The 24,001-nt window shown below is 41.9% G+C and overlaps 1 protein-coding gene across 2 annotated transcripts in view; it reads left to right on the plus strand.

The window, feature by feature from the left end:
• Window positions 1-24,001, plus strand: part of AFF2 (ALF transcription elongation factor 2) — a 434,150-nt gene that overhangs the window by 71,671 nt on the left and 338,478 nt on the right. The window lies entirely within an intron of this gene.

A 24,001-nucleotide genomic window follows, 5' to 3' on the forward strand; every position in this document is an offset into this window, starting at 1 on the left:
ATTCCTATGGCAACATGCAGCAACAGAGATGTCCCCCACGCTGTGCAATGGGGCAATGAATAAACCAACAAAGTGCCAGCCAGCCGGTGATACTGACAGTGTATCAAGTAATAGGTTGCAGGGAAAAGGGAAGGGAGAGAGCTCTGCCGAAGCAGCACATGCTGAGATACAGCGTGGGCAATGTGGTCCTGAGGACAGGCCAAATCCTGCTCACCCTCCACAAGTGGTTAGAAACAGTAACTGACAGCAGGAGGACTTAGCCTGTTAGGTATGTGCTGCTTTCTTGATGGGACCTTCCTGTGGTTGAATGGCACTCAGCTGCTGTCAAAAAATTTGGAAAGCAGTACTTTGGAAAGTGCGCCAAATGCCAATAAGGGTGGAGACAGATACTTCTGAGAACTGGGCTGCTCCCTGTTGCCTTCTTCGAATAGTTGAATCCAATTTTGTTTATTTTCAGAGGATTATTTAGATGTGTTTCTTTAGAAATAAAACCCACAGAAGCAACAAAAACACTTAGGTGTCATTTGTAAGAGTCAAGTTCCACTCAACTTTCAACTAGTTCCTTAAACTTAGTCCTTACAGTATCCTCTGTAGAAACGTCTTTAAACTGTTCCTTTGGTTTTGGAGGGTTTTGTTCTGAACATTGCATATTTTCACAGCCACAGATTGTGACAGTTAGGAAGCGTTCCTCCTTTACTAACAAATGATACTTTCACTTTCAAATTCTTTACCAAATTGTACGTTACACATCCTTTATGAGACACTGAGTTAGCATTTGAAAAAAAAAATTGGCAGTGGAAAGACTGTTATAGTTGTGTGACAAAATTCAGATTGGAAGGAAATAGCTCACAAAAGCATGAATTAAACATCTAATTAAAAGTGTTAAGTCTCATTTTAATTTTGTTTAAAACACCAAAGACAGAAAAGCAGCTGCGTGCCTGAAGAGTGCAGTGTGACAGGATCCAGTTGGGTACAAACATAGAACTGATATGTAGAGCTCAAGGCACCACACTTATGTATGGAAATATGGATTTTTAGGATCCTTGAAAATATGATTTATCGAAGACTAGATGCTTGCAATGACTGCTAATGAAATGGGATCTGGCAGGTGGGATTAGCAGAATTATGGTTTTTCCTAATTTGTGCTGAGCAAATATATACTTAATTAGGTTAATTTTTTTCAATTAGCAGATGATACTCTTATGCATTGTCTTGTGCCATGCCTCTAGCTTTGGACTAATGGGTTCACAGGGGTCTGACATAAATGGGTTCATATTTTTAAATGTCTGCTTTGAAGATGTGCAGTTGTTTCAGCTCAGGGTTGCACTGTGTCCCATAAGCTGTGGATCGAAGATGTTAAGAAATAATTTGGCTCCTTTTCCAATTAGAATTAAAATTCTTAGCCAGAAAAAAATATATACAATCCCCCCCTTGTAATTTTAGAAGAACACTTTTTTTTAACCTTCCATATTACATAGCTACTTAAAAAGAACATACAGCATGACCTAGGATCATTATCTATTGTCCAATAATGTAACTGGACAGTCTAATATTTGCTCTATGAATATGAAAATTGGAACAGTAAATTGCTTGGGCCATTTCATGTGATTATGGAGAAGAAAGCTTCTTGCCTAATTATAATTGTAATTCAAAACGTATTTTAAAATATTAAAAAGTTATCTGCACTTGCAAAACTCAATCTAGCCAGAAACAAATGTGTTGGACTTGTATCTCTCCCTGTGGGCTATATTCAGTCAGATACTGTGCAGAGAAGTCATATTCAGAGTGATGAGTGGTGGAACTCTATGAAAAGTAACTCTATCCTTGCTTCAGCCCCAAATGATGCAAAAAGCCCAGAGTCTGGGGCGCTTCTGCGAGTTGCAAGGTAAGACACAGATCTACACTCTGAATGGAGTGGTTTTACACTGGAGTAACAGGAAGGAAGGTCTTGACTTGCACCGATAGCTAAGAATTAACAAATGGGCTTTTGAAATCAAAGGGCTTTCATTTTCAAGCCTGCCCCTATGTTGGGATGGCCGCTGTGCAGAGCTTCCTGCTGAAATAACCGATACTTCTAAGGAAGTGACACCAGCAAAGGGCTGTGCGCAGCTTTGTAGAGAGCCAAAGCATAGATGCAGCATACCTGGGTGCTGCTGTAATTGTGTGTGGCCTGTCTGTGTGGTAGGAAGTTGCTTTTTTGATATGAAAACACTTGTCTTTTGCTGTTTCTATTTTGGAGAGACAAAATAAGTTTGTCACTAAAATGGTGGGCAGGTTGTTAGGCACATCTGGGGGAAGGAGTTTGATCTTTTCTTGGAAGAATGTATGAACATATTTTGTTGTAATATTACATATTTTTATGTAATGAAAAAATGTAAGTCTTTGTGTTTTCTATGGCAAATTTCTGGGGTCTGATTTAAACACACACGAGTTGTAACAGTTAGCACAGTAGTTCTATATGATAGTAGTTCTATATATTTTTTTTGTTTTGTTTTTATTTTGGGTTTTCAGGCACCAAAACCCAATGGGCCAGGTTCCTGGGTTTATGCCTTGCACGTCTGAAGAGCTGTGACCAGCAGGGAACCACAAAGTGGAACAGTTCTGCCCCAGTTCTTCCCTCTCCCACAGACAGTGATGCAGCTGCCTATGGCTGAACGTTCCCGTGTGTGGCTTGGGGAATCAAGCAGAGCGGTACATGAATTTCAATAAGCATGCCCCCCTCTCCATCCACAGTCCCACATGCCTCTCTCAATTTTGTTTCTGGATGGAACAATTAATGTGCACAGGTTGTGTGAAGCCATGGGCAGCTAGAATATGGGTGTAATTTAGCACTGCAGACACAGTATTTGTCGACAAGCATGTCGGGCACAGAGTCAAATTCAGTTCCTTTGTTATAAAGTTCCAGCACTAGTCTATACAGGTAGAATATATGCACTAAAATGCATTTAATATTACTGTGGGCTGCTCTTTATAAATGCTCTGAACAGGTCTAGATCTATAAAGTATGCCTCACGGTGTAGCTAGGAATAATCAGGCGTGCCTTGGATTAAGAGAGGAGGGAGGATTGTGTTCTAGGAAAAATCAATGAAATATTTAAGCAGAGAAAAGTAATTTTGTCTCTTTGATTTCATCTGGTAGCAACTGAAAATACATTTTAGGAGCCTTTAAAGTACATCTAATTTCTCATTCACTGCCAAAGAAGAAATTTCTCTGGTTATTCATAAATACAAGAGCAGTATGAAGTGGTTACTCATTTATTTGATATAATACTGCACAACAGTGTTCTAAAGTAAGAGGTTTAGAGGAGCTGGAAATACAAAGCATCGAAGCATAGCAATGGTAATATTAATTTGCAGAGGGCAGACGTACATGGCTGTAACAGTACTGGACAGGAGGAAACACGGGCTGGATAACAAAATCAGGAGCTCAAGCTGAGGGTGGGGGGACCTCAACAAAACAAAGAAATCAGAAGCTGCTGAAATTTATCAAAACATCAAACCATGACCAAGAAAAGGGTGGGGAAATTAACTAAGTCATGGCTGGAGAGGAAGAAATGAGCTATGAAACAATAGTTGGAAAGTTAACGTTAGAGTGAGAAGGACTTTCTAATTAAAAAAAATTATATATATATATATATATATAAAATCACTGGAAGACTCCAACCTCCAGCCTGAAAACCCAGAAATACTTCTCTGCATAAAAAAGGATACCTGTATGCACATGCTGAGTTCCCTGCCCACACACATATACAAGAAGCTTTAGAACTGGTGCAGCAAAGGTTGAGCAAACCAGCTGGGGCTGAGGACCCGGTGCCTGTGCTGCATGGCCTTGGGATGCTTGTTTAACATCAGCTCTGGCCTGGCTGGGCTGCGTGTACTGGCTTGCACTGCAGGGCTGATTCAGGGTAGGCAAATGGGTTTCCTTTTGGTTGAAACTAAACTGAGACGTGGCATGGTTTGAGCCAGAGTCACTTCAGAAGTGCCTGTCCCCGCCAGAGCTGCTGTCAGACACCCCCAAGCTGGAAGCATGGGGTGTGCAGCTGAAGCTTCTCTGTCCGGGTGAGGCTGTTTGGGCTTCTGGTGATGTTGATCATAAAGGCTATTGTATGCAGCTGATGGGAGCTCTTTACACACTGTTTTAGGTAGCTTATTTTTGGCAGAATGATTGTGTGCTGCTTCTGCCCCTCTCACCCTCAACACAAGTAAAGGACTGAACAGGGTGAAATTTCTGCAACAGTTCTTAAAATGCTGGCTGCTGGGGTTGACGAGTTCTTCACTGGAAGCTCACTTGTACATTTTTGTTGATTGAAATCAGATGACCCTGAGAAGCATGCCTTTCTTCCCTACCCTTTCAAAAAAAGCAGTGACCAATCCATTTATTAAATACTACATGGTTGACATCAGAAATGATTTTAGGCTAGGCTGCTTCCACTTCTTGTGCATCTGGACCTTTGTGTTTCCTCTTGGTTGCTATCCAGAGGACACTGCTCATGAATTGCATGGCATTTCTGAGCAGGGTATTAGTTTTGTTAAGAGTTGTGTACTACGTCAGAATTTTAATTTTTGTTTAAAGTCCCATTTGTGATTAAGAAAAACAGGAGCAAACTGCAATGTACTGGAAATGGTTAGCATCACTGTGCATTCACTGCTGTATAGGAAATAACCAGATCATTACAGTGCTCTCCAGGCATTTTATATCTGTTCAGAAAAGGATGGCGCAGGAGGCTCTGTACCATTTGGCGCTCATTTTATGTAAATGAGTGCAGCTGAGGATCGTGTCTATTAATATATTTTTAATTGAGAATACATCGAGTAGGCAAAAAGAAAGATGTTTACTCCACAGAAACATTACTGGCAGTCTTCTCTCTGCAGAGCATCAACCAGGGAAATAAATGGTGGTATAATAGTTTAGTAACTTAGTTTTATTTTTTGAAGTAGGCCATAAACTTCAGGACAGAACAATAAAAGCAGAAACTTTTCTTTGGCACAGCCTGAGCAGGGCAATGCAATAGAATAGCAGGGTGCTGGCCTGGCACAAAGTTGAAGGTGTACAAACTCTTCCAGCATTGTATGTGTCATTCGCTCCCAGTTTGTGTTCTCCACCTTTTGCAAGCTGCTTGCCTTCATGAATATAAGTAGTCAAATGTCCTTAAAATGGTGTATGGGAAGCAACACTAACTTAAGCCTGATCCCAGGGAATGTGGGCCAAAACCTGCTCCCAGTTCCACTGGTGAAAATGCATATCATGTGTCTGTGCCAGCCTGAGGCTTCATTACAGATAATAAACCCTGACTGGACTAAGTCACAGCATAGATGAATATATGTTTTACTTCAGCATTGGGGTGCCTATGTCCAAAATGCTGCAAGCTCTGGGAGCAGTTTGATCTAGGAAAATCATGCCATCTCTGCAGGAGACAGATGCAGTAAGTCAGCCAGCGTAATTTTTAAAATATTTTTTTTTTTCTCCAAGGGAAAACTTTCATCTTCCATCACTGGGGAGCTGGGTGATGTTGGCAAGTGCTGAGCTGACCATGAGGAGGGACAGGGCAGAGTGCTTGGTACAATGTTCAGCACTGAACATCTGTGATTTAAACTGAATGAATGCTTTGCTATGAATCACATGGCCTGAAAGGAGAACAGCACAAAGCAGTGGCACTTCAGGGCTACTGAAGTGGGACTTGAAGGAAGTAGCAAAGTCTGGTAATAAAATAAAATTAAATCAAGTAGAAGAGTTTTTGCATCATTGTAAAGAAATGGTCACAATATTAAGTGAGATCATCCCCATTAACACAAGGCAAGGGAAGAAAATCCAGGTTTAGTCAATTAAATCTCAGACTGGGAAGTGGGGGAAGAAATACAACCAAGATGCAATTTGAAGGGGGCAGTGGCAGAAAGAAGGAAAGCATTTATACCATTCTGGGACTGCTCTGTATCCACTGTCAAAAAGTAGTTTCAATTTTGTACCATTTACCATTTGCTGCCGGAGTGGTGGAGACTTGAAATATGTTTGTATCTGCGCTTCTTTGGCCTTTTTATAAAGTGCTATCATTTCAATTTGCACTTGTGTTTTTAAAAAGTCTCGTTACTTCTTCTCAGCTCCAACTCTTTGTTCTCCTGGAATTGATTTGTCGCCTCTGATTCTCTGACGCTGCCAAACATGAATTTCCTGCATATCGCTTGGCCTGTAATTATATCTGGGCTAATCTGCCTTCTTACAGGGAGGACATCTAGCTTATCCAAATCAGCCTACAGGGAACAAAGTGCTGTCCATGCGACCTGTCTCCCAGGGGCCGTGCTGCAGGAGATGAGTTGGTAGCATCAGTACAGGGGCTCCTGCAGCTCTCGCTACAGCAGCAGACTTCCTTCAAGTCCTGCTTCACCCCTGCTCTGACTTTGCTGGTCAAAAGCATCCCCATGCACTGTCACCCTTCACCACTCTGTGCCTATATTCTAGCCTAACATGGCAAGGTAAATGAGTTGCTAATTTTTTCTGATACTATGTGACTGCAGCAAAAGCATTTATTCACTGGAGGTGCCATGAGCTAGCAGTCCTTTTTGTCCAGTTCCTTCACAGGAGCTGAATTTTAACACTATGCTTTTTTAAGGTCTGTGTAATAGCTGATGTACTGTTGGATGGTTGGATAAGAATGTGTGGGGAGAAGCCACTTGCAATTAAAGGTTTAAGATGCTGAGCAGGCTGTGATGGAACAAAGCTGCCTTGTAAAGGATTGCTTTTATTCCCTGTAATGCTAATCTGGAAAGCATTACCTGGGTTTGTTTTTCAGATATGTACCCATTAACTAATTTTAAAAATTAATCATTTCCTGAAGCAATAAAATGGTAACATTTGTAGAATTAACAATAGGGACGTACCAAATGAAGAAGCGGTGTCTGTCTGAATAATTGAATGCAACTTGTCTTAAGATACACACAGGAGCATTGGAGATGCCAGGTAAAGGCAGGTACAATGTTTTGAAAAGTAACTTGGTTTGTTTTTTGCCACAAGAGCTCTGTCTGGAGTAGTATAACACTTTAAAAGTACAGCAGAGTTACAGAAACTGCATTTTGTAGGAGAAAAAAGAGACTGGCTCTGGTACCAACAGTCCTGTCAGTAGCGTCATCTCCCCAGAAGCAAAGAATTAAGTCAAGAAGCAAGATACTTGAAAAGTCGATCAAAATTAATTAGGAAATTATAAATCAATCAATAATACACCGAAAAGTCTTGTTATGACCTCAGTTACTCGTTTAAGTATAAACAAGATAATCAGCTACATTTCCTGTCTAGAAATAAGATCATTGCCAATTAACTTAGGACTTAATTAACTCTCTAAGGTACTGAACTTTAGATGCATCATACACTCTTAACATTATTATTAGTAACTGCAATGGCTCTAGTACATTCTTGATTTATTATTATTATTATTATATAACTATTATATTTACACTTATGATGCTATTAAAAAAGCAAAGCCTTCAATATTACATTAAAGTTAATGCCAGCTAAAAGACAGAGGCATTAAATAAAAGCAGAATTAAGCAGACAATATAAGTTTGTATTGAAACCCACCAATCCAGCCTCCATTCTTTGCTGGGAGGCATCAGCATAAGAGTTGATATGTTTGGAGGTATCAATTTTCCATTGCCCAGCTATAATTGCTCTTTATTTCTGGTCATGAGCTATTGGATTTGCTAGCCCTTTGGCAGCTCAGAGGAGTCACGGTATAGCACAGTAATGTAATCTACCTTCTTTTGAAGATCCTTGCTCTTTCTCTCTTCTATAACAAAACATGGGGTAATCTTGATTTTATTTTTTATTTTGGTCTCACGACATCCCAGCAATTTCTTTCTTCTGACACATCAGTGACCTAGTTTTCTTCTTTTGCTTCTCTTTCTGTTTTAATAACTACAAGTTGCTCCCTTCCAAGCCTGAGAAGAATTTGTTCTGTGTTTGTTAGGAATAAGCAGTCCAGCAGAACAAGTGTTCTGTCTGCAAACAGAGGAGTGAAGAGAGGAAAAGTTGGATAAGCAGAGACATTTAAAGCTGTTCCTCTGCTCAAAGTGGATGTTAGTTGTTCAGTGGTATATGATAAATGTCTCCCGAACAGTGAGTGTCTGGAAATAAACCTACACTATAAGTAATATGCAAGTGTAGCTATCGCCTCGCAGGCTGGCAGTAATAACACCAGCACGCATCTTTTGTAAATGGGCATTTTGTCTTTTTTATGACCCTAAAAAAGTCACTGCAAAAGTATTCCAATCTTTTATTTCAGAAATACTGTCACCTTGTCTATAAGTCAAATGCTTTCTGGGTGCCTTTATGTGCTCTTTGCACCAGGTAGAACAGGATGAGTGGGTCTCCAGCTCTGCCTTTGCCACAGTTTCAGCTGGCATCTAGGCACTGGCTTTTACTGTTTTATGACTGAGCTGGACAAATGAGGCTAGGAAAGCCAATGTACCTTTTGGCACTGATTATATTTACAGCAAGAGTGGGCTAACAGCAATATTTTGTTTCATGAAAGAATCATTTCAGCTTTAAGAAAAGCTCACAGCTCCCATGTGTATTATCTTGTGGTTTTGGGTTTGTTCGTTTTTTTTTGTTTGTTTGTTTGCTATGTTCAAACTTAGGAAGTAAAACAATCTGGTATCTGCTTCAAATCTGGCAACCTAGACATAGGTGGATTTAGGATTTGCAGGGTTTGTTTTGAGAAAGAAACAGGCTCACAGAGAACCCTTTGATTGGATTGACCCCATCCTTTACCATGCCTGAAGATCAGGAGCTTCCTTGTCCAAAAAGTGCTCCTGTACCTGTTCTGTGACTGACTTGCTAATGATACAAGCATGCATGTGGTGGTGTTTCCATGAGATAAACTGCAGTTTGTTTCTCTTCATCCACAGGTACTAGGCTGGGGTTGTGGTTAGGATCTCCAACCCCATGTCATCTTTAACAGGTGCTTTATGCATTCAGTACTTCCCACACATTTTTCCCTTAATTCACATCTATATTGGTCTTCAAAGTTTAACATCTTACCTGGATCTAAGAAAAAGCCCCTTACAATAAAGGGGGTGTCTACCTAGGGGAGTTGATTTGGCAGAGTCTGTCAAATTAACAAGTTAGCTATTGTTTTGAAAAAGGTTGAAGAAATCCAAAATGAAGCTCTTTTGTTCTGGAATAGAAAAATTCATCCTGGGAGTGTCCTTTCTGGAAATGAGCCAGGAATAGCTCCTTGGAATAATGCCATGCGAGGGCTCAACCCTTTCTGCTGTCTCGTGGGCTGTATTTCCTTCAGAAAGTGAAGCAGTCAACACACAAACCTAGTGCTACCTGCAGAGATGCACTTAATTATCTTACTGTGTAACTTTTTTTCAAAATTGCTTTTAGAATTTGTCTGTGAAATAGTTTCACTATTAAACACTGCTTCATAAAATGCCTAGGGTTATCCAAATTCATTTCCTGAGCACTCTTTCTGCAGAGACCATGTTGCCATTTCTTTTCAGGAGACCAAGCAATGAAGAATGTCTTCTCAAATGTAGTCCTAGCAGACAGTGATACGTGGCTAATTACAGTAACATGATGGTGGGACAAATGGATCATTTCTGGCACTCTTCTGCCTTGCTTGGTGTGCATGGACTTGCTAGCAGAAACCTGCCTGGGAGGAGATCGAAGAGCTCAGGGTGAGCTAGCAGGGACAGGCATGTGAAATGACTCCTGTAGGAAACTGAAAATGATGCAGAACCCATTTCTTCAGCATGATAATTCTTTCTCTGTTGTCCTTCTCCCCTGCTTCACCATGCATTGTTTCCCAGGGTAAATCCCAATCCAACTCTGGGATAACAGCAACCATTGCTAATGTCATATTAGGATCACATCAGTCTCTGTTTGTGCACTCAGTGGCTCAGCTGCAGCTAGGATGAGCGAGGATGCAGTTTCTGTGACATGTTTCTGAGTTGGCTTGTCAGTGGCTTCCGATGTGCGGGGAAAAATGATGTTATTGCTACTGCTGGGTAATGCAGAAGTACAAATATCTTTACAGGCATTAAAGAATTGAGTTATGCCTGGGCATTTGCTAGTTATGTGCTTGCTCAAGTCACGCAAAGAACCTGTTCAGAGATGGAGTAGGGCACATCCACTCTGCCTCCCTTTCCTGTGATTTAAAGGACATTCCTAATCATGACTTTATTACGTCTGCTGCACGCTGCTTGTATTTCTGAAAGGAGCTTGACTGAGAGTGCTGACATTTCTTAATGATATTTTGATCATTTTCCTGGAAATTATACTGTTAGGAAATGTGCCATGAGGAATACAGGAAGGAATTGAGAATTTTACTTTCAGCCAGACTTAGATGAATAAACTTCCCCACAGTCTGGGGTGAATTTGCTCAAGATATTTGAGATGTGCTTGAGATATTAGGGGATACGTCTGAAACTTTTACTGAATTTAAATAGTCTCTGGCTTAGACTCTTGAAAGCTTAACCACTTTTTATACAGACTGTTGGCATACTGCCTCTGTAGTCTTCAGCCCGCCAAGCTCTCATAGCCTTGCAAGCAGAAGTAATGTCACCATTGCTGGTGGTCAGGAGTGATTATTGCACTGGGTGCAGCAGCACAGAGTTAGAGAGAAACCTCCCCACATGTATTGGATTCATGTGGCAAGGGTTTGGGAGCAGGAGGGCTGCAGGGGTGGCTTCTATGAGCAGAGCCCAGTAGCTGCCCTGTGGCACATCAGAGCCAGCTCCAGCTGATCAAAAAGGGACCTGCTGCTGGCCAGAGCTGAGACATGAGCGATGTCGGTTGTGCCTCTGGGAGAACAGATTTAAAGAAGGGGAAAAAAAACCTGCTGCACTACAGCAGCTGGGAGAGAGGAATGGGAATCAGCCCTGCGGACCCCAAGGTCAGTACAGGAGGAGGGCAGGAGGTACTCCAGGCACAGAGCACAAGTTCCCCTGCGGCCTGTGGAGAGGCCCCTGGTGGAGCAGGCTGTCCCCCTGGAGCCCATGGGTCCCACATGGGGCAGATCTCCATGCTGCAGCCTGTGGAGGAGCCCCCAGTGGAGCAGGTGGATGTGGCCTGGTGGAGTCTGCGGCCCGTGGAGAGCCCCCGCAGGAGCAGGACGCCTGGTGGGAGCTGCCACAAGTGCTGGAGCAGTCTGCTCCTGAAAGTTGGACCCCTTGGTATGGACCCATGTTGGAGTACCACTTGAAGAGCTGCTGCCTGTGGGAAGCCCATGCAGGATCAGCTCAGGAAGGATGGCATCTTGTGGGAGGGACCACACATGGAGCAGGGACAGAGTGACCACAAGTGGCAGAAATGCTGCATCAAGGACTGACCCCATTCCCTACCCCCCTGCACCTCCTGGAGTGGGGGGAGATAGAAGGGAGTGGATGGGGGAAGGTGTTTTCAGTTTGCTTTTAGTTTCTCACTGCTCTGGTGTGCTGGTGATAGGCAATAAATTATATTAATCTCCCTATGTCGAGTCTGTTTTGTCTGTGACAGTAATTAGTGAATGAACTCCCTGTCTTTATCTCAACCCTTGAGTCCTTTTCCATTGTGTTTTCTCCCCTCCTTTCTTTGAGGAGGGGCAAATGAGCAGCTGAGTTTAGCTGCCCAGCAGGGTGAAACACCATGGTGTGCTGTGAGGAGGGAGCAGCCTGACCTCCCATCACAGCCTGCCTGGCAATTAATGGCCTTTTCAGCATGTTCAGGTACTCAGCTCTACTCTGGTGGCTTAGGCAGGAGAGATTAAACTTCTGGGAGATAAAATATAAGGGAAGGTTAAGGAAAGGGGAGGAAAAAATATGAAATGTGTGACACATTGCAATGATGTGGTTATCTTGGCAATTCATGAATGACACAGCAAATCCCAGACACTACAAACAGTGTTAATTCTGCAGGCTGTGATAGAATCCCACGTTCAGCCTGTCCACATCAGAGGATCTATCACCAGTAATTGTCACAGAGAAGCCTATGCTGTTAAAAACAACCAAACAGCAATGGCAGGTGGGACTGGTGCCTGCAGCAGCGTTAGGTTTTCTTTATATCTTGTTCTGTGATGTTATGTGGCACTGCGGATGGACTGGAGATTGAGGGTCCACCTCCATTACCTACCAGTCTGTAATCCAGCTGCAGAGGGACTTCTCAGCTGGAAGTGAGAGAAATCCCCATCAACAGAAAAGGCTCTGCAAATTGGAGGGCAACAGCTGAGCAGGATCCTTTATTGATAGCACACACTGGATGCTAGCAAAAATACAAGTGTACCTGAAACAAGTCAAGATGATCTTTTTCAAACCTTTATAGAATCTCCTTGAGACTGAGATTCTATTGTTAACTTAATAAAATGGTCTCTTGTTTTGATGACAGACTGCATAATGTCACTGGGATTTTTTGTTGCATCCAGCATGGCCAAGTCTCTGTGCCTTCAGACAATTGAGTAACTGGGTTAACTCTGGATCAAGCGTGTTGACCGTACTGCAGTTCCATTTCTGATTACTGTATACTCAACACTTGAAACATGAAATGCTTTGCTTTACCAAGTGAGTTCATAAATCCAATAGCACCCATTTAAACCTTGTCGTTCAAGTTTCACTTCCAGACATGTTTATAGAACAGTCCAGCTTGGACAATCCTACCAAGGTTGTGTCTACTTTATGGCATTTAATTTAGTCTTTTCGTTTTTGCTTCCATGAACAAACATTAAATCTCTCAATTGCTTCCACGAGTGTGTTCTTGCAAAACTCTGTTCTGAACTATAAATGGCAAAAAGCTACAGCTGAGTGCAAATCTAAGGATCAGCTGACAAATACATAATGCACCTTCCTAATAGATAATATAAGCATATCACACCTGCAATTGCTCAAACACTAATTAATGTACCTATTGCCATTTGCAAATAGTACTTTTGCCCTTCTGCTTATTAAAATTCCCTTCTGCTTCAAAATTCATCAATCAGTCAGGCCATACACTCATAAATTGAAGTTATCTGAAACAAATATCACCCTTCTTTTTTTTCCTGAAATCCTTAAAGGTTGTAGATGCATGTAAAACAGAGCACATCTTTGAAGATTTTAGACACATGTAAAATAGAGCTTAGCAGAATACATACTGTTATTGGTGACTAGAACCAAGCAATCAATCTTAGAATCATCCCTGGAGTGCACTAGCATTTCCTTGCACATGGGTGCTTTCAGAAAGCAAGTAAATTACCTGTTTAGAGAGATTAAGTGAGTTGGTGTACTAACCTGCAAACTATAATTTAAAGAGTCAAAAGCCTTTCTCTCTCCACCCCCTTACACAGAAATTAACAACTCCAGTAGCATAATGTTTTTTTATACTGCTGCTCTCTCTCCAGTAAAATATACTTTATTACTATTTGGAGGCTTTATCCCTTTATGACAACCAGTATCAAGAGTAATATTACACCAATAACTTGGTTTGCTAAGTATTAATACAAGGGAAATTATGCTAAGAGCACTGTGTGAGTTTAATTGCAATTCACACTTTAATATTTTGATGCAGCTGTAAAAATGTAGAATGAGAAACATTACAATTCTATTAGATACTAATAAATTGTGTTGTGGAGGAGGATATGAGCTGTACTTGCCATAATGAAGCACATTCTACTTCCTATCTCTGGTTTGATCTTGCATGTGTATGATTTCATACAAAGATTCAGTACAGGTGCCACAGGACTAGTAAGAAATGAATACAAGGTTATATATTTTTATTTCCAATAATCAGAAACAAAGCAAAAATAATGTCAATCATGTTGTTCATGAAGTGTTTGCCAAACAATTTTGCAAAATATTAGATTCCTTAGAATGAATCCCAATACATTTTTTTTTTTGTAGGCTTAAGCTTTCCAGGTTTGTATGTATCTAATACAACGGTATTCTGAGGAATACTTAAACTCATCCCTCCCTCTTCATTTTTTCCTAATAGAAATGGTAATGAATGTCTATTCATCTCTGCTATTTTTATTTATAAATGAGGAGTGCATTGTGGTAGCAATGCTTCCACGGAGCCAAATCTTGCTGGCCCATTCAGTTAGCCCTATTACATTGCTCTGGGAAACCATGTGCTGAAGAGGAATCTATATTTGGCTCTGAACTCGTAACTTCAGCACATAATACCTGAATCTGTCCCATAAGAAAGAGGGCATAATCTGTGGTGTATATAGTACGAAAGTTATGAATGAGGTGTTGGCTATCTTACGGTGTTTCGAAGTGCCCCCTTTTGTGTCTGGGGGGGGAGTTATGCCTCAGTAACTCATTTGCTTTCAGTCACCTCTCCATGCTGGACAGCTTGCTTGGGCTACAAAGGACACTAGTGCTTATGTTTAGTAATGAGAACTCTCAGAGAATACAACTAGGATCAAAGACTCTTGCATTGGACACTAGATAGCTACAAAAGATATGGTCCCAAGTCAAAGGTCTTTCAGTTAAGGCAAGGGAATGACTGAAGGAGGGTAGACTGTGTTCGAAGATCCCTAACTTCATGACTTATGTGTTCTGAAGTAATGTGTGGTTGTTCATAGGATAAATAATGTGGGTTTACTTGGTATCAGCAGCAACTGAAAGGTGACTGAGCTAACAGTTTAGTCTTATGTTCTAACATCCAGACCAAAATGCATAGAACTATGCAGCTTTGGGCGAAAGTCTGAAGAGCCTCTTGGCTTCTGCTAGCTGTGAAGCAGAAATAACAGTATCTCTCTTCATTCCCAGTATATTGTTCTGATTAACTAAGAAGGTTATTTAAGTCAATTTTTCCCCCTAGATTATTCCCAAAGAAGTGCATATTAGGTGGGAATGAGCCCATTTCTATGCAGAAGGAGCGTATTCTGCTATAGCAATACTTTCTGTACTATACCAATGGCAAGGACAATGTTAGCCACAAAATATTCTGGTATTGGGGTTTTGACGTCACACTGCTGTCACTTGATGGACGAGCTGATAAAGAACCAGCTCATGTCCTCAGGGAGGACAGTGGAGCTCCACCAGCACAAATGTCGATCTGCTGACCATCTACATGTAACCAATACTGAGAAGTGTTTTACTGGAATTTTCCCTTTGAATGTATGTGAATCATCGCATGCAGGTAGGCAACGATGGCAGATCACCTGTTAACTTGTGCTCCTTCATGGAGTAGCTACCCACAGAGTTAAACCAAAGCTCGTAATATCAACGTTTACCTTTTCTTATCAGGCTCAATTCTCAAAGGTCAGAGTAGTTTTCCACTGGCCTCAGTGGAATTCTGGAGGGGCGGGAGGTGAGAACAATTTAAGTGCACACGTGTTTGGCCACCACAGTGTTGGCTCAGGTAGTCTCACCAGCAAGTTACGGCCTTTCCTGCTTCCTAGCTTGCAGTGTCTCACCTTCTATTCTTTGTGCTCCCCCCAATCTGTTTTTCGTTGTTGCTGTTGTATCCATATCTCTGCCTTCTGCCTCCACCCCAAGTCTGAGCACAGCTGACTGCACGTTTATCTCATTCCCGAATCTAAACCCATCCATGTGTCTTGAATGAGCAGCTTACCGAGGGATCTTCTCAATTAAAATGTTCACAGAGTCATTAAACTAACTAATGGTGGAAACTTCAGTAGAAATAATGCTGTAATGAGACAAGCTTTCATCATCTCACTGAGGAAAACATATTTCACTTGATTCAGATAAATTATATGCCCCTACATATTACGATCAATATTTTAGCAAGACTTAGCATTTAACTATGTCATTTTTGAGTAATGAATAATCACGTTCAGTATATGAAAAATGAGTAATGACAGATATCACTGGACTGGTATGTATTCTGCTTCTCAAAATGATGTTTAAATTTTTACAAAAATGTTGTATAAACGATTCAGTGACTCAAACTTGTTCCTTCTAATAGGTATCTATCATTTAATACCGTGACTGCACTTGAGGTACAGATTAGCATAGCTATCTCTAATACAACATTTGAGTATTTTGACTGAGCAAAACTGAACTCAGTTGTCATTAAAAGTATACAGTAAAAACGGAATTCAGGAATTGAAGGACGGAGCAGACCACTAAAATTATCTGCTTGTGTTGCATAATGGCAGGAGTATTTAGTAGTTCATGGCTACTTCATGGCTCTCCTATTGTAGGAAACAGGAGAGGTGTAAAATAGTTTTATCAGGAAGAATGTCTGAAATAATGATTTTTAAATAATGTGCTAAAAACAGCAGCAGTTGTCCTGACCTAGGTGTGCTTTAATTTCTTTTATTTATTTACTTGCCTCTGCTTGCTGTATTGCATTTCTTTTGTTTAAAGCCCTCCCAATGGTTTCTGCCCCGATTTTAAAATGTTTATGCTTGAAATTACATTCCTAAATGCACAAACCAGGACCAAAGGAGCTGTTTTGATTTTCCTCTAAAAATGCCAATGCAATTTCAAGCATCTACTTAAGAAAATCTCTCTCTTATAAGGCCTGTTGAATGAACCATCAGTAAATGCATGCAGGTCTTAGAAAGATCAGCAAGCATTTGTCACTGTAATCCAAAAAGAAATCTCTCTATGCATAGGATACTAATTTTTTCTCAGTCAAGTAATCAGTCACTTGATTACATTGATCTGTGGTTGACTCTTTTCTTTCTACATCTGATCTGTCATCCAGTTTTAAGGTTGCAATTGGGGTGATAGATATTGTTCTATATTTTTAATATCCTTAGGCTGTAGTTGGCTGTTCTGCTTTTGACTGACTTCGTTTTTTCATGATGTCTAGCAGGGGCCTAAAAATAATTTACAAGCTTGACCATTGACATGGTGACTTGCTCTTGTAGCTGGGTTTAATGGTGCAATACTGTAATTCTATCTTGTTTAAAAAAGGCGTTCCTGAGTATACCATATTTCTGTTCTATTAAAGACATGTCACTGGCCTCAATTGTAATTTCTGGGACTTTAAAATTAGGAACTTGAACAAGCAATGGAAGGGTCTGTGATCACTTAGGTCAACTCTTCTGTCAAGCAGCTCCCTACAGAGTTTTGCACTGATACCTGTAACAAACACTTTGATTTGTAGTCACTTATAATCAACAAAGAGGTATCCATTTTAACAGAGGGGACAGAAGGTTTGCCAGGTGTCCCCTCAGTGTAGCAGGTTGTATTATTTCCTTTCAATATTATTATTATTTTATTTCCTTTTCAATATTTGGTTATTTTAGTGTAGTCCAGATCCATTTCTAATGTTTCTGCCATTTTATAGAAGAATAGTGTCAAGGAGATCAGCAATAATCTTCTCATTATATTTACATAAATACTATTCTGCTGGTAAACGCCTTGCCAAGTGCAGCTTTTTCACTCAGAAAGTGAAATTCTCCCTCTGCCAATATCAGTGTTTTCCTTAGGGATGAAACAGCTAATAATCTATACTCTATAATAGGGAAATTTACGTTAATACCATCACAAGGCTGATGATTTCTGACTCTTATAGGACTAGTTTTCTACAATGGTAGAAAGGCATTCTAAAAATGTATTTTCATAAATTAGGTCATTTAAATCAGTTCAATATGTAAGGCACGGTAGCAAATTTTTCACTTGGCAGCTCTTCATTATGTAGCTTGGATTAATTCTGATTTAAGAATCCTGTTTAGTTGTTCACTTTTTTTCCCTCTCAAAACTTCACTTTCAGTAGATGTGGTGACACATGAAGTAGTATAGCAGCATTTGGTGCCACCTGCCTTTTCTAGCCATGGAGATGACTTCACGGGGCACAGTCACTGCAAACAGTAGAATCCCATAAGTGAACCAGATAAATGACAAGGCAGCAGTTTTTATTCAAGGAAAAGGATTTATAAACAAAAAAGTGAGAGCAGAATGGCCCCTCTGGCCCAAGGAAGGAAGCAAATGGAAGTTCTTCTTCTCACTTCTGGAAATAGATTTTTAGGAGCATAAACCATTTAACCACTTTCAAACATTTTTCTCTGGGGTGCCTCAGTGCTAGAGCTGTGCAAACGCATGGTAAAAGACAGTCCATGCCCCAGCGAGTTTAATAGCCCTCTCAGTTTCCCCTTGGCAATGCCGTTTTGCTCCTACCCTCTCCTCTTGTGTAGGATGAAGGCCTCTGCCTCCTGATTCTTTTAGCAGACCTCCGGTTAGCGCACGGAGCGAACCCTCTAGACTTTGCCGTCAGCACTACAATCCTTTCAAAGCTCACCTGGCAGGTTTCCCAGAAAAGCAAGACACGGTCGTTTAAGCTGGTTGCCAGGAAAAAGGCTGAATAATGCTCGTTCTAGCTATTTGTTTGGGATACTGGTTCTCACTTTATGAAATAAATATGCCAGGCATTCATCTCTTGAATGAAAAGAAATTGCTGCAATGGTCTTGCGCTGTGTTCGGCAGAACCTTTCCAAGGCCTCTCAAAGGCCTTGGATGGACCATCTCGGATACTAAAAGAGCATCAGTTTCACCACGTCCAGTAGGATTCGGGTGGAGTGCTGAGGCTTCCCTGTTGTCATCATGTAGCTGGGCCTGCATAGCTGGTTTTTGAGTCAAAACTGGCATTTCTTTCTTTCCAAAATCTTAGGGAGGGGACGGGACACCTAAGCCCACCGACTTCCATGCGCTGCTCTGTGTTTGTTGAAAAATGGAAATGTAGGCTAGCATGGTAAAGCTATGTTCTGTGTGACAGCATTGGTTACACCATAGCAAGTATGTCAGAAGTTTATAGGAGCTGTCCATTAATGGCCTGAGTGTCTGGAGGACTGGCTGTGTCTGCCTGCTGACAGCAGACACTTCTGGTTTGCTCACAAGGCAGCCAGAAAGAAGTCTCGTAAGTCAGTTCAGGCTGCCTCCCCCATGTACCAGTAAAACACTGCTGAAATCCTGTCAATTTGATCAAATTTGTGAGCAAAAACTCCAGATGCCTTCAGCTGGGTATGCATAGAAAATACCAATGATTCTGCAATTTAGTTGACATAATCTATTAATGCTTTTTACTACAAAATGAACACGTTGTCAGTATTTATCAACTTCCTCTCGGGGGGAAGTCTTTCCTTAACTGAATTTCAATTTTGTCTGGCCTCTTCATTGTATGCGTGGAATAGTTAATATATGTGGGTGTTATCTGCCCTTTTTGATACTTCGTATTTATCACCAAATTCCTTTATTTGGTACTGGACATCTAGCCTAACACTCAAACTGTTGCTTGGATTATGTTGCTTTCTTGTAGCTGATCCTGAATGGCTGCAGGCTCTGCTCTAAACAATGTCTCTGGGAGAGATACCATGTTCTGATAGCAGCAGAAGACAGGAAAGCCTATTTTTCTAACATAAGGTGACCAGACGACTGAGATCACAGGGTATGAATATAACAGAGCAATCTTATCAGAGTAACAGAAGAAAGGGAGGAAAAAGAAAGGGAACAAGAGATCAACTTTTCTTGTCTAATATTCCCCCTCCATGCTAATGCTATCTGCCATATATTATTCTTTTTGTTTCCTTCATAAAAAGGAAGCTTTGCCTAGTCTTACATTTCTGTGAAGTGCATTAGTGAATATCATCATAAAAATCACTGAAGACAAGACAGTATTCCAGCAGCTTATATATAGACATCATTGCTGTAAAGTGCTTCTGTCTTTTGAAAGCAACATGGCAGAAAGAAGGGAACTTGATGTGAAAAGCCTTTTTACCATGCTTTTGCATTTCAATTCTCTGGCTGTGTTTGTGTTTTGAAGTTGGTATGATAGTTTTGTTTTACGCTGTGTGTTAGCTGTGGTTCCACTCGTAAGGAACATATGGTCACGCAATCGGTTAAAAAGCTACTGCAGGGACTGCTTCAGTGTGCCAGGCTAGGAGATGGCAAGAGCCACGATGAGGCTGTAAGCGATTGGTTTGGTTAAGGGAAGGGATTGCAACAGATGGCATGCTGCTTGGCTGCTTGCTACGACCCATCGTCTGCGCTCAGTTGTTAGGCACGGAATAAAATTTTGATCCTTAAATGTTAGAAGATAGGCAGCTGCTTTAAAAACTGCAAAACAAGGTATTGATGATAAAATATATATATATTCCAAAAAAAGTGAAGGAGAAAAAGGTGGGGTAGAAGGGAAGAAAAGATTTGTGATGATCTTAATTAATGAAATGTCTGAGAATCAAATTGTTCTGTTTTCCCTCATAGAGCCTTTGTACTTTTGACAGTTGATGCTCTCCAAATTCTTAGTTATGTGACCCTCTCTCTTGCTTTTTGCAATTTATTTGCACACATTTTTCAAGATAACTTTTTGGTTACTTGTCTATGAACAGTGACTTTCTCCTAGGTTTTGAATACACTATGCTTTACCTAGTTTTGAAAGTTTAGACTATTTTAACAGTGTTGTAAGTGTTGCTTGTCTGACGTGCAGAATGACAGTAAGAAATAGGAATCTCATTGCCTTTTTTTCCCCTTTATTCTTTTCTGAGAGTGGCAAAATATCATGGTAAAGCTGTACCTCAATCAGGTAGGGTCATACAGTGTCACAATCTAAGCACTGCAATACTTCTGACATGATTGCTGAGTTATCTGCCTGCATCTCTTGAAAGCATTAACTTACAACATGTATTAGGAAGGACTTTATCACTACCCAAATGGTGGGGATATAATGGTGGACCTTACAGCATCCACCGTGCACCTGATATGAGCAAAGTGTGATGAAATGCAGTGCATCTTTGCAGCTAGCCAAGGACACTTCTTAACATATGGTAAGTAAGAGCTTGCCTTTCTAAACTCTAATGTCATAAAAATACCAACACCGTGTCTCCTAAAGGAGTCTAGGAAAACTTACTGAAGGAAGGTTTATTCAGTAGGACATGAAAATGCTCCTCCTCCTCACAGTGAGCAGGCTTTATCAATATATTTTCAGAAGTGATTATTGTATTAAATTATTCTTGTTTCATAAAATAGGAGTAGCAACAATAATAAGAGAATAGCTCTGCACAGTTAAATAAATCACTCAGGCAGCACAGAGATGATAATTACAATTAAAGTGGCAGACAACTAAAGATTACCTACACATGTGCACTTGAAACTGAGTGACAACATACTTTAAGTATCTAAAGTTCTTATATACTTCCAAATGTGAAATTCAGCCATAGCAGCTGTACATCATGGGCTCTTACTTTATATGTGCACATCTCAATGGTGACTGTTTTTCTGATATAGCAGCTTTAGGATACGAAAAATTTATGCACTCGTGCCAAGAGCCTGTTCACATGCAGCAGGGCTAAATGTTTTGCACTACCTTCAAGTAGATGCTGATGTTAACTTAATTTTCAATGTATTAATGTAATCTGTATGCTTTATCTAAGGTGTGATAAGTTTGTTCTATATACATGTTTAGTGCAGTATGAATGAGACAGAAAGAAAAATCAATCATTGCTTCACAGAGAAATATGAACTCTGTTAGCTTCATTTTTCACACTGTGAAAATGACTTGACCTTCCTTTCCTCAGAAATCCAAATATCCCCAATCTGTATTCAACAGCATAGCTGGCCACAAATTTACCATTAACATTTTCTGGATAGGAAACTGTGATTTCATTTTTGTTGTTTTGTGAAAAATAGGTTTTTCTTTGGATCAAATGGAGTATTTTGAGCAGAAAGGGTTTATGTGCTGTATCACAAGGGTTGCAGTTCAGCTACCTCTTGCCCCTGACCACCGACAGCTGGCCAGTCTCCCTTGCCCAACCCACCGTGGCCACAGTTCTGCTTCTCCTTCCCCAGGAGCAGGGACAACGAGGCTTCTTGTGGTGGTGGCAGCCCAGGCATCAAGCCCTGTCTTGGGAGCACAGTGCTGGGTACATTACTGTTTCTCCACATCTCCCTCCTTGCCTTCGTCTTTCCCTTTCCAATATGTGTGTAGAGCACGTGCTACAAAGCCTTTGGGTAAGGAGGTTAGCGTGGGTATGCCTGAAAGAGAGAGGATGAGGCTGGGATGCCCTTTTCCTGCTTCAGACTTGGTACCTGCCATCCACTGCTGAACCTGAGGGAGCAGAGGGGGAGCCTGGCCATTTTGGTGCAGCTCCGCAGCTCTCTTGGTTGCAGGGTGCTCTCATGATTTCCCCCATGGCCAAATTGGCAGCAGTTGCTGAGGGACACCAGGCACCTGTGCCCTGTCTGAGGGGTGCTCCAGCAGGAACCTCCTCCTAAAACCCGAGACAGGGGCAACTCTCACAGCTGCCTGCACCCCCTGCAGTGCCACAGCGGGCTGGAAAGCCAGCTCTAACCTCATTGAGCAGCGTGGGCAGGGGTGGGTGAAACAGCATCCGCAGCCTCATCGGCTAAAAGGGAGCCGGGCCCGTGCTGAGCCAGCGCTCTTCTTTGTAGCTGGCTGCTGGGCCTGGCGGCGGTGAAAGGGGCCGGGAGGCCTTGCTGGCCTTTAACCGTGTCCCGAGCTGTTGCTGCAGGTGCTGGGAACTGCAGTTGTATTTTCCATTGTAATGGTAAAAGTGGTCATGCCAGGGGCAGTTGAACTTTCTGTTCCTGGCACTTTGGGTAAAACGAACCCTTCGCTATTTAAAGACAGAGCTGGCACAGCCTCATGCTCGTGCTCATCCCCGGCCTGTGCTATGGAAGAGTTCATGGCCCCGACACGCTCCTATGACAAGTGCTGAGCTCGGCCAGCCCTGCTGATAGCATGTGGGGACAAGCGTGGCTGCTGGCGGCTCAGCCGGGGGGCCCTGTGTCAGCCTGGTTGGCCTCTGTGGTGGTGGCACGCGGGAATGTCCTTGGTTGGTTTGAACTGTCTGTGAAAAGCTAGTTTGTGCACAAACTTCTTCAGCTGAGGGCGTGGGGTGTTCAGGGAGCTCCAGGTGCCCAAAATGCATCCCCCAGGAGAGGGGTTTTCTCTGATATTGCCCTTCATGGCAACTGCAGATCTGGTGGATCTCCCACCCTTATTTTTGCTATAGTGAGCTCTGAAAGCCTCTTGGGGGACTATTTTGTGCAGATTTTGCTAGTTTCTGAAGAAGAGGAAGGGTTTTGTTCAATGAAGTAAATGACCTCTCAGCAAGGCAGGGTGCGGAGCATCCCCGGCTCCTGCACGCCCTGTGTAACGCCTGTAGTAACTCATTTAGTTCTGTTTAATGGCTCCAGCTCAAGATACTGAAAATAGTTGTTATTGAATGTGAGTGATCAGGCGGCAGACTGGGCTTTTACTTTTATCAATAATAACATTTTCTAAAAAAAACTGTCTGTCTCTGAAGAAAATTTTTGAATTGTGGCAGCACTGGCCACAAAGTCTCATTATTGAACAGGGCTTTCAAAACCAACAAGAATAACAAAATAAGAAAGAAGAGAGAGAGAGGGGCCTGGCTCATGGTATTTCATAGCTGAAGGGGACCAGAGCAGCACGTTCAAGCCTGCTTGTGGAGAAAACCGACAAGTGTCGGAGAGGAAATGCTGTGTGCACCTGCCTGCCCACAGCAGGGAGAGGAGCAGGGCTCGGGGTTTCGCTGGGTGCGAGCAGGCTGTCAGTGGTGCAGCCCTGCCTGAGCTCCCTCCCTTGGGGGGCCGTGAGATGCATGATGCAAATGCAAAGCTTGCAGTGAAACCCAGGTTCAGATCAGGAAGCCTGATAATGGTTCCAGAGCTTTTCCTCTGCAGTTTTTTTTTTTTTTACCCCAGCAGCGTTTGCACAACAGCTGTGCATTCTTTAGGAAGGCAAAAATCGTGGGTTACATTAGCTGCTCTTTTGCTGACCTGCTTGGCCACCTTGGGTTTGTTCTGTAATTCTCAGCAAGCCCACAGAGATGCTCATTGGAGCCTGATCTCCGTGGTGGCAGCAGAGTGGGCTGCTGTGACCAGCTGCAGGACCTTGGCTGTGGAGATGGGATGCCACCAGAGCAAGGAGCATCTCTGACTTCACCCCGCACCAAGTCCCTGAGGCCCAGCATCACTCGGGCAAGTTCAGGGTGTGGCTGGTCCTGTGCAAAACCAGCCAAAATGAACACAGCTTTGGGCTCGTCTTCGCAACGCCAATGGATGCGCTTGGTTGCTGCATACACGTATATGTGGTTGGAACC

The sequence above is a fragment of the Aythya ferina genome, assembly GCF_964211825.1.
Source record: "Aythya ferina genome assembly, chromosome: 13".
In the NCBI taxonomy this organism is placed as follows: Eukaryota; Metazoa; Chordata; class Aves; order Anseriformes; family Anatidae; genus Aythya; species Aythya ferina.